We start from the raw sequence: 18,344 nt of genomic DNA on the forward strand, positions 1-18,344 counted from the left end.
CAAGTACACTCTGATGAATCAATATTGGGTGTGTATGCTAAACCTATACGATCACTTGGACACTTTTCAGAGTGGAGGCAATCATCGGCCTTCTTCGATATTAAAACATTGCCTCCAAAAAGAATTCCAAGAGTAGGTCACCCACGAACAACAAGATTTTCTTCTACAAGTGAATTTCGTCAAGTCCACAGGTGTTCGAGATGTGGGCAACGGGGTAACAATAAAATGACATGCAATCAACCTTTCAATACTACCGAATGATGTATGGATCTTTTACTACTAATCATGTTCATCATATTTATGGATTTTTGTGGATTTGCATGACTCCAGCCGAGAAATGTATGTATTCTGATATATCTTTACCATTAATTACAAAAAAATCTAAGCCAACTATAAATTTCCACTCAACACTTCAACCATTAATACAAAAAAGTTTACGAATTTCTAAAATAATGCTCTATTTGCCAAATTTGAATGACATAGTGTTTACGGAAATATATCATTTTAGACCCGATTACATCATATTCGAAAAATTTACATGTGAACATACCACAGTCTCATATTGTTGAGGCACGAAAGCATCTCGGCATAGAGCCCATCGATCCATTAGAAGATTATTAGGCTCCATTACAACACCAGCAAGGAGTAAACTGAAAAAAATTTCGCACACTGATCTTATTTTACATTTCAAGTTTGCATTCTAATGTAATCCAATCAATAAATCGAACACGATTAATGCTCTGACCTGGAAGTTCGTACAAAAAAGTACCTAGTGCATCCCAGAGAGGTTGAAAGGCATGTAAACAACATCGATGTTGCTCCAAGGTACATCATGGTCAGTGTGTTGACCATTAACGTACTCCAGTACGTTCGTCACCTTACTCCAATCGGTAATATGAAGATCACGTCTTAAGAAGTTCTAAAGCAATAAGAAAATCAGACAATGTTGAATGTGTGAACCTAAGGAATAATGTATATAACGTATCGTTACTATAATGTCCGCTATGGCAGATTTTCAACGACACAAGTCCGGTTGGGCTTGCATTTTCTTTTTTATGAACATATATAATGTGTCTATTACCTGCATGACAATGTTAAGTGTTTAATTAAATAGGGTCACCTATACACACATGAGAATCTTCATTAATGGTTATATACCTCGTCATTCATCCATTCAAACGGTATTAACAAACCATTAAACCATTTTTTTGTCCATTCGACCATATGCATTCCTCCGTATCATCGCAGCAGGGTATACGTTGTCCATCCTTTTCTAAAATTTAATGTTCAGATCTTCAGGTATGTCAACGAGGGGATCGTACTTCTATTGCATTTTTTTGTCTCTTCCCATACTTCCTTGTGTCTTTCCACGATGTAGTTAATTTCCAAGAAATTTTCCTCATTTGGCCACCACGACCTTCTATTACATTTAGACTTTCCATGTTTTATGAACTTATATCGACAACCTACACAATAAATAAAGTCTTGTGAACTTATAGATGATGGCTATACTTCTATGTCAATTATAGTGTTATTCGATCAAAGAAATAATGAAGTTGGAGAACAGTAATAAGATGAAAATAAAATTTCAATTGTCAATAATAATTACAACAATAAATTTACCTACATATTAAATAGGAAGACAACGACAGTAAGAATTACATCAATAGTTTGATCGATAACTTCTCAATGAGGTCATATCTCGTCCTTCCATCCATCAATGTCCGACCCTTCATCTATAACATCGTCATCTATAACCATAGGTACCATATCACCATCTACAACACCTAGAGCTCCATGAGAATGATCATCCCCATCACCATCATTTGTCACAGCATGATCACTCGTACCTCCATGGTCCCCACCTTTAGTGCAATCGTCTTTTCCTTGCATGCATAAGTATTAGATAGGATAAATTACGTATGAAAAAAATAGACAACAAGGATCATAATGATATATCGTTACCTTCGATGATTATCATAAGTACTTCTTAATGCTCTTTAGGTCACATTCCAAACTTTCTACACAACGATCAAGACCTTTAGTTAACTTAATCAATTTGCAATACTTCTTCCGCTTCTCCTTGGTCTTCACGTGATGCCTTTGTTCATTATCATTGTAATCAACCTACTTAGTGTTTGAAGGTCTGACATCATCGCCATCATTTGTGGGTAGAGGTAGTTCCAGTAGTGTAGGTGGTGCAGGTGATGCAAGTGGAGGGATGGTTGGCTCCATAACACAATTCATAAACTGAATCTCTTCCCAGGAACGAGTAGCAATGGGATCCTTAACTACAAAAAATTGGAATCATGAATAAATAAACTAAGAAGCTATAATCATGAAAAAATTGTAACTCAAAAAACTTTAAAAGGAACATACTACATCTGACCCGAAGACTTCGTTTCTAATCACCCCATATGGAAGAGAATGTCAGCATGACCATCTCAAAATGTGTGGTATGGCATTGTCATTCAATCTATTTGCAATGCGACCGGATAATGATGAAATAGTTTCGTGTGCCCATACCTATATGAGTTGTAAGTGTGTATTAGTGGTGTACTTCAATGAATGTTCATTAAATTGAATTAACTAATTACCTGAAAAACATGGAGAAACTCGTAAAGAATGTACATCTGTTGTTTTCCATCTGCATTGCCCTTATAAGCCTCTGTTTTATCTTTCAATCCTTGTTCAAATCATTTAATTATATTTGCAAAAATTTTCTTGCTTCAATCTTTATTACAAAATCTATTCCAATCATCTATGATCGCTAAATCTTCAAAATTCATTTATTTTTTTCCTCTCTCTACCCATCATAGCAAACTCAATAAAATAAAACAATGCAATTTTTCACTGCATCAACATCGTTTTCAAACTCAAGGGAAGGAAAAATAGAGTCCAACTCATATGCCTTCATACCCTAATTGTCATTTAGATACTTAGTTCTAAGTCTAACAAAAGAATTTTCTCCCCTGACAAATCTAGTTTGATATTTCAGTCCTATAATAAGGTTAAAGTTTATTTGACTGAATGACACCTTATTCTCCGAAAGATTAAAACTTATAACATCTCTCCTAGGTTCCCTTACCTCTCGAAGAAAAATATAATGAATCAATGGTCCATTAAAGATGATGTTTGTGTCAAGGAGTGGACTAAAACATGTTTTTCTAAACATGACTAATTGTGTCGAAGTTAGTTTTTTCTTATTTTTAGAGATAACCTTTCTTATATGGGAAAAACATGAAAAAGCTGCAAGAAAATGATCATTGGGATGAAACTTCATTTCTAGTTCTATTATAGCCTACATTTTTCATCAAGTAGATAAATTAGAAGTCAATACAATGCAACAATGAATCAGAATATTTAAAGAGAAAAAAACTAAGTATTGTAAGCTACTATTTTTTGGCCCGGTCTCATATCCGGCTAGGCTGAAGACCGGGCCAAAAATAGTAAAGAAGCTTCCCGGTCCCTAATCGTTCCCGCCCCCTTCCTGGTTCTGCCCCTTCCCAGCCTCGGCTGGGCGCCTAGTCCCTCTCCTTTTCTCACCCAACCCATAATATTTTTTAGAAAAAATATTGTAAGCTTCTATTTTTTGATCCGGTCTCATACCCGGTCGGGCTGAATATCAGGCCAAAAAAATAGTAAAGATCCTTCTCGGTCTCACCCCCTTCTTAATCCTACCCTTTCCCAATACTGTCCGGACACCCAGTCCTTCTCCTCTTCTCGCCCGGCACATAATATTTTAAAAAAATATATGTAAGCTTCTATTTTTTGGCCCGGTCTTATACCAACCAAGCTGAAGACCGGGCCAAAATAAAGTAAAGAATTCTTCCTGCTCCCCACCCGATCCTACCCCCTACCTGGTCCTACCTCTTCCCCCTCTTCTTTTCATTGTTCTCACTTTCCCGCCTATACCCAATCAAAAACTCCATTCGCCCAACCGATCTAATACCGGGCGTCAGTCTTCCCCCCAAATAGTTCTTTTCATTAGCCTCGCCCGATCACGTGCCTGGTCAACATAGTATGAAGCCCAGTCGAGTACCCTCCCCTACACCTTGTTACCCGGTCAAATCTCATTTCGCACCCGATCGATCTAACATCGGGCGCTAATCATTCCCCCCTCGTCTTACCATTAGCCCCACCTGATCACCCCCATATGAAGCCCGACTGGGTAGAGACCGATTTACGAAAAAAATGGTTTGATTTTTTTGGAAAAAATAATAATTTTAGACTTGTAAATTGTTCATAAAATGCGATGTTCTAAGGAAAAAAATTTAGGATAAACTAACATTGAACGAAAAAATGAAAATCCATACCTGATTAGATGAAAAATCCCAAATAATCTTCAAATGAAAAGGAAAATGGCAAGAAAATCTGAAATAAGTCGAAATCGAGGTAGAAAATGGTAACAATCAAGTGAAGAAATGGAAGGGGAAGTGGAAAGGTAAATGACAAAAATGACCTATTTGGAGTTTTATTTTTGAAATTTAGACCCTTTTTAAAAACATTGTTTCTTTTACCCCACAATTTTGCAATAAAAGTAAAATTACTTAATGTCCTTCAACATTTCAAAAGTCTCAAACCCTCCCAACCTACCCATTTGGCCTTTCCATTTCCTCACTCGATTGCTACCATTTTCTACCTCAATTTCGACTACATTTCGAATTTTCTTGTCATTTTCCTTTTTATTTGAAGATTATTTGGGATTTTTCATCTAATCAGGTACGAATTTTCATTTTTTCCACTCAATGTTTATTTATCTTATATGCTATAAAATGTGTTTTAAATCTATGTTAAATCTATGTTGAATGTTAATTTTTTTTCCCCTTAGAACACGGCGTTTTCTGAACAATTTGCGGCCTAGAATTAGTTTTTTTCCAAAAAAATCGAACCATTTTTTTCAAAAATCGGTATCTACCCAGTCGGGCTTCATACGAGGGTGATTGCGTATGTGACCGGGCAGGGCTAATGGTAAGACGATGGGGGGAATGATTGGCGCCCGACATTAAACCGACCAAGCACAAAATGACATTTGACCGGGTAACAAGGTAAAGAGGAGGGGTATCCGACCTGTGCTTCATACTATGCTGACTAGGTACGTGACTGATCGGGGCTAATGAAAAAACCTATTTGGGAGGAAGATTGGCGCCCGGTGTTAGACCGATCGGGCGAATGGAGTTATTGATCTGGTATGGGCGGGAAAGCAAGGACAATGAAAGGACGAGGGGGAAGGGGGCAGAATCGGGCGGGTACCGGGAAGAATTCTCTACTGTTTTTTGGCCCGGTCTTCAGCCCGATCGGGTATGAGACCGGGTTGAAAAACATAAGCTTACATATATCTTTCTAAAATATTATGTGTTGGGCGAGAATATGAGGGGGACTAGGCATTCAGCCAGGATCGGGAAGGATCTTTACTGTTTTTTGGACCATTCGGCCCAATCAGGTATGAGACCAGGCCAAAAAAACAGAAGCTTACAATATTTTTTACAAAAAATATTATGGGTCGAGCGAGAAGATGAGAGGAACTGGGTGCCCGACCGAGAATGGAAAGGGGCAGGACTGGGAAAGGGGCGGGACCGAAAAGGTTTTCTTACTGTTTTTGGCTCGGTCTTCAACCCGACTGAGTATGAGATTGGGCCAAAAAAAATAGCTTACAATACATTTTTTTTTCTTTTTAAATATCCTGACTCATTGTTGTATTGTGTTGACTTCTAATTTATCTATTTGATGAAAAATGTAGGTTATAATGGAACTAAAAATGAAGTTTCATCCTAATAATCATTTTCCTGCGACCCTTTCATGTTGTTCCCATATAGGAAAGGTTATCCCTAAAATTAAGAAAAAACTAACTCCGACACAATTAGTCATGTTTAGACAAACATGTTTTGGTCCTCTCCTTGACAAAACATCATCTTCAATAGACCACTGATTCATTATATTTTTCTTCGAGAGATAGAGAAACCTAGGAGAGATGTTATTAGTTTTAATCTTTTATGGAATAAGGTATCATTCAACCAAATAGAATTTAACCTTATTACAGGTCTGAAACATCAAACTAGAACTGTGAAAGGAGAAATTTTTTTTGTTAGACTTAGAACTAAGTATCAAAATGACAATGAATGTATAAAGGAATATGAGTTAGACTCTATTTTTCCATCCCTTTAGTTCGAAAACGATGTTGACGCAGTAAAAATTGCATTGTTTTATTTTATTGAGTCTGTTATGATGGGTAGAGAGAGGAAAAAATAAATGGATTTTGAAATTTTAGCGATCATAGATTATTGGAATAGATTTTGTAATGAGGACTGGAGCAAGAAAATTTTTGCAAATATAATTAAACAATTCAAACAATGATTGAAAGATAAAGCAAATGCATATAAGGGCAATGCAGATAGAAAACAACAGACGTACAGTTTTTACGGGTTTCCCCATGTTTTTTAGGTAATTTAGTTAATTTGATCTAATGAATATTCATTGAAGTACACCACTAATATATACTTACATTTCATATAGGTATAGGCATACGAAACTATTTCATCATTATCCAGTCGCCTTGCAAACAGATTGAATGACAATGTGATACCACGCATTTTGAAATGATCGTGCTCACATTCTCCTCCATATGGAGTGATTAAAGACGAAATCTTCGGGTCAGATGCAATATGTTTCTTTTTAAGTTTTTTGAGTTATAACTTTTTCATGATTATAGCTTTTTAGTTTATTTATTCATGATTACAATTTTTGTAGGTAAGGATCCCATTGCAACTCGTTCCATTTGAGGAAGAAATTTAGTTTATGAATCGTGTTACGAAACCACCCGTCCTTCCACTTGCACCACCTACACTACCTGCACCACTAGAACTACCTCTACCCACAAATGATGGCGATGATGATGATGATGTCGGATCTTTAAACACTAAGGAGGTTGATCACAATGATAGTGAACAAAGGCATCACGGAAGACCAAGAAGAAGCGGAAGAAGTATCACAAATTGATTAAGTTAATCAAAGGTCTTGATTTTCGTAAGGAAAGTTTGAAACGTGACCTAAAAAGCATTAAGAACTACTTGCAACGATTATTGAAGGTAATGATATATCTGAAGGATCTTATACCGAGAGTTCCATGAGCATGTTCAGATCGCTCCGCTCTCACTGTGACCGAAATACAACTTTATACATTCAACATATACAGTTATGCAAATAAATTTTAATTAATGGCATGCTACGAACAAACAAAATTATAAGAGAAAGAGTTCCATACCAGTTGAAGACTATCTTCAAACTTCAGAACTCCAACGCAGCGAAACCCTCCAACTGATCTACCAATGCCCCGCGGGAACGTCGACTACAACAGCATGATCAACGAGAACACGAACACCGCAACGGGGACGAAACCACCACTAACGAGCCCCAGGTATTCTTTGAGTGAAAACCCAAAGGGTGGGCTTTGGTGAATTTGGTAGAGGACGGAGGAAAAACGAGTCGTGTAGGCGATAAGCAAGTGGGAGAGAAAACAACACTATCGTATAGCAGAAGTGCTTTTCGCATAGAGAAGCTACACGATTGTGTAGGATATGCTGAACAATCGTTTAGGAAAACGATCGTTTAGTTAAATCGTGAGGTGGGTGATCGTTTAGGCGGAGAAGCGGCTATCGTATAGGTTTCGTGCGATCGTTTCACGAAATCTTTTGGGCGGAATCACCGAATATCGATTGCACGATCGGAAATGAAAACTTTTTTCTTTTTTAACTCATCGGTTACCATAACCGATGTTGCCCACTATCCACATCCGAACGTGAAAAAATGATTAATTATCACATAATCAATCAATCAATTAATAAATAAATATAATCATATTATATTTATATCCTATAGTTTGATATCACATATCTACTATAGTATTTTCTCCTTTACTTGATATAAATCATATTTATATCTAATTTTCTCCATCATAATGTATCTTCTACATTTGTCAATTATATCATATATAATTAACTAGTCCAATTATATCATATATAATCAAACTCCATCTTGTCAATTTGAACATTTCAAATTAACCCAAATATTGGTTCTCGACTTTATCCAAGCTACCCAGGGGACCTAATGGACCTGTGGCTCGAAGCTCCAACGATACGTGAATAGTTGACTAAACTTTTTAGCCACGAGATCCATCATTCGTTAACTGTCAGAAATTTCACTAAAGATCAACAGTTGAACTTTTTTTACCACAGATATATTTCTGTGTCCATCGGATATAACCAATCATCAGTACGATGATCCTTCACAGATGCCCGTAAGTACAGCTGGGCCAATTTACCATTTTTCCCCTGTAGTTACATCTCACTCCTTAAATACCACTGATTCCTTTAATGAACAATATAACATAGTCCAACAATGTATGAACACCTCTCGGGCCAAGAGAAGGTGTGTGGCACCACATCGTTCAAGCCCTGAAATCAGCCCTCAAGGGAGCCATCTATCTACTTACCCCTGCCTCGGGGAATGAGTGAATTCTATCTTGTGCAGCTGAGTTCCCAGCTCCTAAATCAGACAAATCCCTAAAATAGTAGGTTTGAATCGGCGACCTGGCCACTCGCACCCATACAAATCAAAGAACCGCCTTCAATGGCAGGAGTTCCCAACTCACTCAGGATTGAGATCATGTTACCTATGGTCATCCTAGTGAAGTAAAGTCTCTGTCATGAACGGTGTTATATAACGAGACTTTAACACTTCGTGGTTAGGTCTTATATAAACTCTTTGTATAGGACGCCCCCACTCGTGTGTCCCCAACACGAATGATTAGGATTAGACCATCTATGACAAGTCACAACACGTGTGACCATTTCACAAAACGGGTCGTATCCGTAACGTTACCAAGATAAGGTTTTCTTACTTTATCCATATACTACAGACCATTTTGGTTATCACTCAAGACGTGATTCACTTATATGTCACCACATACATGCTTAAGTCACATATAGATAACTAGTTTGTGAAATAAATATCATATATTAACAACACAAGCGTTCGTACATACCAAACTACAGGACACGAGACTTTAGGGCATCAACCCCAACAATATCATTATGATCCTTGTTGTTTGTTCTCTTCATACGTAATTTATCCTATCTAATACCTATGCATGCAAAGAAAAGACGTTGATTGCACTAAAGGTGGGGACCATGGAGATACGAGTGGTCATGCTATAACAAATGATGAGGATGAGGATGCTCATTCTCATGGAGCTCTAGGTGTTGTAGATGGTGATATGGTACCTATGGTTCCAATGATTATCTTATAGATGAAGGGTCGGGCATTGATGGACAAAAGGACGAGGTATGACCTCATTGAGAAGTTATTGATCAAAACTATTGATGTAATTCTTACGGTCGTTGTCTTCCTATTTAGTATGTAGGTAAATTTATTGTTGTAATTCTTATTAACAATTGAAATTTTATTTCCGTCTTACTACTATTCTCCAACTTCATTATTTCTTTGATCGAATAACACTATAATTGACATAGAAGTGTAGTCATCATCTATAAGTTCACAAGACTTTATTTATTATGTAGGTCGATCGAATAACACTATTCTTATTAATAATAATGTAGTCATTATTTATTGTGTAGGTTGTCGATATAAGTTCACAAGACACGAAAAATCTAAACGTAATAGAAGGTCGTGTTGGCTGAATAAGGAAAATTTATTGAAAATTAACTACAATGTGGAAAGACACAAGGAAGTATGGGAAGAGGCAAAAAATGTAACAGAAGTATGATCTCCTCGTTGACATACTTAAAGATTTGAACATTTAATCTCAAAAGTGGATGGATAACATAGACCCGTCTGTGATGATACAGAGGAATGCATATGCTCAAATAGATTAAAAAAAAGGTTTAGTAGTCTGTTTACATTGTCTGAATGGATGAATGACGAGGTATATAACCTTTAACGAAGATTTTGTTGTATGTATAGGTGTCCCTATTTAATTAAACACTCAACATTGTTATGCAGGTAATAGACACAATATTTATGTTCATAAAAAAGAAAATGCAAGCCCAACCGGATTTCTGTCATCGAAAATTTGTCATAGCAAACATTATAGTAACAATACGTTATTTACATTATTCCATAGGTTCATACACTCAACATTGTTTGATTTTCTCATTGCTTTAGAACTTCCTAAGACGCGATCGTCATACTACCGGTTGGAGTGAGGCGGTGAACATATTGAAGTACGTCAATGGTACACACATTGACCACGATGTATCTTGGAGCAATGTTGATGTTGTTTACCTGCCTTTCAACCTCTCTGGGATGCACTGGGTGCTTGTTTGTGCGGACTTCTAGGTCATGGAATTAATCATGTTTGATTCATTGATTGGATTACATTCAAATGCAGACTTGAAACGTGAAATGAGATCAATGTGCAAAAATTTTCCCGGTTTACTCCTTGTTGGTGCAGTAATGGAGGCTAATAATCTTCTAGTGGATCGATGGACTCTACGTCGAGATGCTTTCATGCCTCAACAACATGAGAGTGGTGACTGTGGTATGTTCACATGTAAATTTTTTTAATATGACGTAACTGGGTCCAAAATGGACACCTTAACACAAGATAGAATGACATATTTTCATGATAATATGTCATTCAGATTTGGGCAAATAGAGCACTATTTTATAAGTTCGTAGACTTTTTTGTCATTAATGGTTGAAATGATGAATGAAAATTTATAGTTGACTTACATTGTTTTTGTAATTAATGATAAGGATATATTAGAATGCACACATTTCCCGCCTGGGTTCATGCAAAAATCATAAAAAACAACACATTCTCGGTCGGGCCCATGCAAGTAGGTACCAACTCTCAACCGGGCTCATGCAAAAAACCATCAAAGCATACTAATTCCAGGTCGAGCTCATACAAGTAGGCGCCAATTCCCGGTCGGGCTAATGCAAAAGATCATCAAAGTATACTAATTCTCAGCCGGGTCCATGCAAGTAGACGCCAATTCACGATTGGACTCATGCAAAAAAATCATCAAAGTATACTAATTCCCGGCTAGGCCTATGCAAGTAGGCGTCAATTCTCGGCCAGGCTAATGCAAAATATAATACAAAAATCATCCAAATCCATAAAGATGATAGATATAATTAGTAATAAAAAATCCATATCACTCAGCAGTATTGAAAGGTTGATTGCATGCCGTTTTGTTGTGACCCCGTTGCCCACATCTCGAATGCCTGTGGACTTGACGAAATTCATTTGCAAAAGGAAATCTTGTTATTCGTAGGCGACCTACTCTTTGAGCTCTTTTTGGAGGCAATGTTTCAACATCGACAAAGACCGATGATTGCTTCCACTTTGAAAAGTGTCCAAGTGGTTGTATAGGTTCAGCATACACAGCTAATACTGATTCAACAGAGTATACCCATGAACAAAGAGAGATAGGATCAATATTCCGAACATGCAGCAATCGCATGTGAATAAGGGGTTTCATAGTAATCAAACTTGCGACAAGTGCATGTTCTTGCATGAATATTTACACGACCTCCCAAACCTCCATCTATCACCCCAAACTCATGTTGGTCAATTGGTCTAACTTCATGTCTGCTTGCTTTGTCTGTCGCGTCACGAATTATTGTCATTGCATAGTCCGACAATCTTGACATACTGTTTGATGCATCCGTTCGACGTCTGTAATACAAGTCTTGTAACCAACCTCTAATATGGTCTAGAAATAATGTGATTGGTAACTGCATGCATCTTTTAACAGTTTGTTTATGCATTGCGAGATTTGTCATAATTTGATTGTACTTTCTGTTATATTGGTACACCCTAGCCCACCACTCAAGACCAATATCTTCTAGGTATTTGTGTGGACCTAGATACCCTACAAATTGACTCTAATGGTAGTTGAACACAGACCCACGACTTGCCTTAGCTGCTTTATCAAAAATATCTTTATTCTTAAAATTAATTAATAAATTAGTTTTCAAGTGATGGATGCATATACCATGAAATGTTTTTGGGAAGACCATTATAATTGTCTTTTTTATGTTTGGGTGTCTATCCGATACGATAACCAAATCACGAACTTGTCCTATTGCACATCTTAATTGCTGAAAAAATCACACCCAAGATTCATCAGCTTCTCTACTAGATATATCGAAAGTGACTAGGTATATTTGATTATTTCCATCGATCCCAGTCGCAAGCAGGAGTTTGCCATTGTACTTACCCCTTAAATGTGCTCCATCTACAATTAAAACATGGCGAATGCAGTTCAGAAACCCCTTAATGGAAGAACCAAAAGCCATGAACACGTGCTTGAAATATTTATTTGGATTTTCAATTCGTAAGGCTTCACCAAATTTAGGTAACTTCTTGCAGGATTCCTCTGGTGACCCCCAAACAAGAACTAATGCTTTTGCCCTTACCCTCTATGCCTTGTCGTAACTAAACTCACACCATATTCTTGTTTTATATCCTTCACAATGTCCTTCGGTCTATATTGATGACTAACTTCTCAGACTTCGACTTTATTAAATGTTTGAGAACCCAACTAAAAGCTTATCTATGATCGTTGGTCAATATTTCATTTCCAATGTGTGGACATAGTCGAACTTAGAAATCTTAAATATTTCATAATTTTTCAATTTAAAGACTCGAAGTCTCCATTTGCATTCTTCAACTAAGCATATAACTTTGTATAATGTTGCAGTCGACTTCTTCACCCTAAACTGAAAGTTAACTCTAATTGCTAACATAGATCACCGCATCTTTAAACCCTTCTTAGATATAAATATATCACGAACTTGTACATCTTCATAAGAATAAGACTGACCTAGCATGACAATTGTGATACTAGATGGATGTGACAAATCACGACCCATTGCGTGTGACGAGCCTCCATAGTTTTCGATTGTTCGTTTTTCTGCATGAGGTGTATGGTGGGTATTAATCTTGGGTTCCTCTTCTTCATCCTTCTCCTCCAAAATCCATCATTGAAATATTGACATTGGTCTACATCATCCCTAAGTTATGAGTTACAAAATTACTAGGCGATGAAGTAACTGATGGGTTAACATATGTGGGGAAAAATGGACAATGTACTAGCCTAGATATTGAAAGGATTTCTTCGGTTCGTCGGATATATGAATTGTTTGGATGAAATCCTTAATTACTTGAATAGTTTGGAACGTAAAGAGATATTATTGAGACCTCTTCCCATGTAAAAAATATGTGTAATCTTCCTCATTCTGAATTACAAATGAGGGGCTAAAGAAAAAGTAAAATAAAAAAAAGAAACTAAAAAGAAAAAAATTGGCCCGATCGTCCACCCAACCGGGTACAACATTGGGCCAAAAAACAGTGCACATGCCCGATCGGGCTAGAGTTAACTCTACTAGGCCTCGGACCAATTATTTTGTGTCCGGTGAAGCCCAACTGGGTAATTTTAAATCATTTCCTTTCTACTTGGTGAAATCCGGTCGAGTATTTTAAAAAAAATTGCTATTTTTTTTTTTATATAATTATCAAATGTAGGACATTAAAAAAAAACAACCAACCAAAGCAAGTATATGAATACTAACATGGAAAATAAAACTCGAATAAGGGTAAGTAATATGCCAAATGGCATTTTTTGTAAATAAAATAATGTTAACCTCTAGGGCTTCATCCTGGATGGCAAGAATGAAGGTGCAGCCGAACAGTTGTGAGAGAGAGAAAATGGCCGCAGGTGATTTAGTTTCGCCGGAGACTGCCGTTGTGGGTGATTCCAGTTAGGTCCTAGGCAGTGGGTATTGAGTTGCGTCGTTGGTGGTCGTTGGTGGTCGTTGGTTAACTGGTCGTGTTGGTTGTTTAGAGACGTGTTCCAGCATGAGTAATTGTGGTTCGGGTGTGTGTTCCGGCATAGGTTTGAAGACGGGCTTCCATCGTGGGACGGCGTGTTTCGGTTTCAATTCCGTTAAAATTGGGGCGATTTGAGAAACTGAGAATAATTGCACATCAGAGACAAAAATCGAAACTCAATAATCACCTTACCGGCAAGAACACCCAGTAGCGGTCACGGGCGTCATAGACCGAAGGAGCTCGACAGTTCGGCAGCGCCGCAGACGGAGTTAGGCGAGCGACCGAGATGGCGTTGTGGTTGATCGGTGCGTGAATGAAATGGTGATCGAGGAAGGAGAAATTGTCTTAGGATGCATGCAGTCAAAGGAAACAAATCACTATATATAGAAAATTAGGGAAGTAGAGGAGGGTAAAGTAAACATTTCCTCTAAAATTGAGGGTAAAATAGGAAGACAAAAATTCTCTTCTTTTACGCTAATTTAAGATAGTGTATATAGGAAGAGGGGATGTTTGAAAAACAATTTTCAACTACTTTGCCCTTATTTTAATTTCTATAAATAATTTTCAACTACTTTACCCTTATTTTAATTTCTATATCTACAAAGATGCCATCAACCTTGACTATTAATTATGTATAAATTTTGAAGAATACAATTTTGTATGATTTTTCTAGAGCAGTTTCGTATGAATTTTAAAGTGTACAATTCTCTCTAATTATTTAATGTTATTTGAACAATTAACTATTTAAAATTGATGGTTATGTTCTATAAAACAATAAATGGTTCTGCAATTTTTTTTTTTAAAAAAATTACATTGCCACGTTAAGGATTTATTTTAACAATGGTGTTGAATACAATTTATCTAGAAAAAAAAAATCCTCTCACCCACTAAATTTGCCATTAGAAAAAAAAAAAAAAATTGTATTCATTACAATTGTTAGTAAAGAATAAATATGAAATTCAAATATAATATATATGGTAATGATTAATTGAGCACCAAATTAAAATTTGTGATGAATAAATAGGAAAAAAACCAAAATCTATTCTATCTCTTTTACTTTTTCGCTTGGCATATATAAATAATAAGATAGAAACCTTGAAAACATTCAAAATAAAGAAGAGAGTAGACCTTCAAAAGGCGTATGATTTAGTCAATTGGGATTTTCTATTTGGTGTGTTGCTTACTATAGGTACGTCCCTTCAGTTTGTTAGTTGGTTGAAGATTTGTGTTACTTCGCCTATGTTCTCTGTGATGATTAATGGTTCCTTGAGGAGTTTTTTCTGGTAGGAAAGGGTTGAGGTAGGTGGATCCGTTGTCTCCTTTTTTGTTTGTGATGGTGATGGAGGTCTTGTCTAGGTTGTTGAATAATCCTCCTATGTGGTTTAGGTTTCATGATCGGTGTGAGCGTGTGGGCCTGACTCATTTGGTTTTGCAGTCGATTTGATGATTTTTTGTTCAGTTGAGAGAGATTCTTTGGAGTTTGTGAGGCAGGTCCTGACAGATTTTGCAGGGTTGTCTGTGTTAGTTGCTAATGTTAGAAAGAGTTCCATGTTTGTTACGGGTGTGGAGTCTGAGGAGGCGGAGGAACTAGCTGCGTTTATGGGTTTCTCTCTTGGTTCGCTGCCTTTTAGGTACCTGGGTTTACCTTTATTGGCGGGTCGGTTGAGGGATGGAGATTGTGCTCCTTTAATTCAGAGGATTACAGCTCATATTAGAAGCTGGGCAGCGTGGTCCCTCTCCTTTGCTGGGAGGTTACAGCTTGTTAGGTCTGTCTTACAAACCTTTCAGCTGTTTTGGTGTAGCATCTTCGTGTTGCCTGTATGTGTAACTCATGAGGTTGATCATCTGTTACATAGTTATTTATGGAAGAGTAATGCGGGGAGTCGGGGTGGTGCATGGGTGGTGTGGGATGAGGTGTGCTTGCCGTTGGGGGAGGGGGGGGTTAGGTGTGAAGCATATGGCATCTTAGAACCTGACTTCTCTTAATTAAATCGAGTTCATTGTGGGTGGCATGGGTGGAGGCTTATGTTTTGCGTGGGCAATCTTTGTGGGTTGTTTGGAGTGAGGTTGGAAGGTCTTGGTGTTTAAGGGCTATCTTGCGAAATAGAAATAGATTCAAGCATTTGGTTCGTTTGATGGTTGGCGATGGTCGGTCTTGTTTTGTTTGGTGGTATCCTTGGCTGCCAGGAGGTGCGATTTTGGATTCATATGGGTCTACGGTGGTTTATGATGCAGGGAGTAGTTTGGAGGCACGGTTGTCGAAATTAATGGATGGTGAGGGAGGTTGGAGTTGGCCTACACTGTCTTGGGAGCTTCTTGAGATATGGGGTCTTATTCAAGCAGTGGGGCCTAGGGTGAGGGGGAAAGATTATTGGGTATAGGTGTCGGATGCGAGTAGTCAGTTTTCTATCGGTAGTGCGTGGGAGAGTTTGCGTCCTCGCCATCCTAGGGTGTCTTGGGCTGGTATTTTGTGGGCGAGGGGTGGTATTCCGCGTCACTCCTTCTGTGCGTGGTTAGCTGTGAGAGACAGGTTGGGTACGCGAGATTAGTTGAGGAGTTGAGGTGTGTTGTCAGGGGGGGTGCCTTCTGTGTGGTGGAGGTGTGGAATCGTGAAATCATTTATTTTTTGAGTGTGGGTTTGGGAGAGAGGTGTGGTCTGGTGTGTTGCGTCAGTTGAGCTCGGCACATCGGGTGGCGAGTTAGAACGTGGAGTTGAGTTGGTTGTGTCAAGTGGGGTAGGGTAAGAGGGTGCGTAGTAAGTTATTTCGTGTATTCTGGTGTGCTTCCATATACTACATCTGGCAAGAACGTAATCGGCGATTGCATAGAAATAGACCGAGGTCGGTATCAGCCCTGGTTCACCTTATGGTCTCTATGGTTCGTGCTCGTACCTCTTCCTGGTGGGTTGATCTTTTTGGTCTTATACAGTGTGCTTACGAATGTTTTCTTGTTGTACTTTCTGTTGTTCTTTGTTTTGTTGTTGTCTCTTGTTTGTGGGATTTTGGTTTCTTTTCTCTAGCTTTCTCTCTAGTGGTCTGCGAGTTTGTTTTTTGTGTTGGTTTTGTTCTGATCTTATCTTGTAGGCTTTGTTTTGGGCTTTTTACCCTTTCTTTGCTTGTGCCTTGATGCTTTGATGCCTTGATCCCGAGCTGTGGGATCCCCCTTGTCGTTGTATAATAATATCACATATTCTAAAAAAAAAAAAAAAAAATAGAGAGATTGATTTATACAGAGACAAGTTGAGGATGAGAACTCAATTTGATATATATTTCTACCAAATCTTCTTTCTCAAAACAATTCAAATCCAATTTATTTACATAGTTGTCAAACACTTGATTAAACACGATTGAGGTAAGTTAGAAGATGATTATCTACCGTTGCTAAATAATCAAAGTGAGTTACGAGAATTATAAGATGATATGATATTGATTACTATCCAAATATGTATATGTGATTTTATTGGTGATGGATGACATTTTTTTTTAGTGGAGTAGAGAATGCAATAAATGTTACACAAAAAAATTCTCAAGTGTTTGAGTTAGGATAATAATATCAAAGAAATATGAGTGTCAATTCTCATTCCAAGTCAATTCAATTTTTTGTTATTTTTTTCCTTAAAATCTGTTTTAATAATATTCCACTCTCTACTTTGTGAGTGTTTTGAGAAATATGAAGGAAATGAAATTTGCAATGTTATATATTAGATAAAACTTTATTCGACGTATAATTTATATTTGGTTTTATAGATACAAAATTCTCTATTTTCCTTTTACATATTTATTATTATTTCTTATACTCCGATGATAGCATCCACCTAACTTTGAAGAAAAATATCATTGTAATTTTAGGGTTGTTTTAAAAAATTAATTGTCAATATTATGGTAATTCTTAAAGAAATGTGGAAACATATGCTACGAAGTATGAGTACGTGAAGGAAGGGATGGAATCCGCGTCCAGATACGTCTTGAGTAATATATATATATATATATATATATATATATAATTTTAGTATGTGTATCAAAATCACGTTCATGGACAAACTGTTATATTTTTTTTTAAAGGTTTAAATAAGAAAAAATCCATCGCAAATCGAAATCTTCGAACAAAGAAAAAAAAAGAACAAAAACTAAGAAACACCATGCCTATTGTTGCCGATATGTTAGTCGGAGGAATAATATATGTGGAGGGTTATGAGATTGAATAAGTCTGAAGAGAGATGGAGATAGAGATGAAGATGAAGATGTGAAGAAAGTGAAAAGATAGAAACTAAAGTATGTTGGAATAATTAACAATTAGAATAAAATGTATGAAATTTGATATTTTATGTTTGGGCGGATTACATTTAGTGTCCTCCTATATATATATTGACAAATCTTTGCATTCGACCATATCTGTATCATGTATCTGTGTTTGTACTTCTTAGCATATACAAATAATTAAAGGATCAATTAAAAGAAATTCAAATTTATTTTTAATAATTAAAATG

Source organism: Benincasa hispida, chromosome 12, assembly GCF_027475165.1.
Source record: "Benincasa hispida cultivar pf3 chromosome 12, pf3_genome.v1.1, whole genome shotgun sequence".
Classification (NCBI taxonomy): Eukaryota; Viridiplantae; Streptophyta; class Magnoliopsida; order Cucurbitales; family Cucurbitaceae; genus Benincasa; species Benincasa hispida.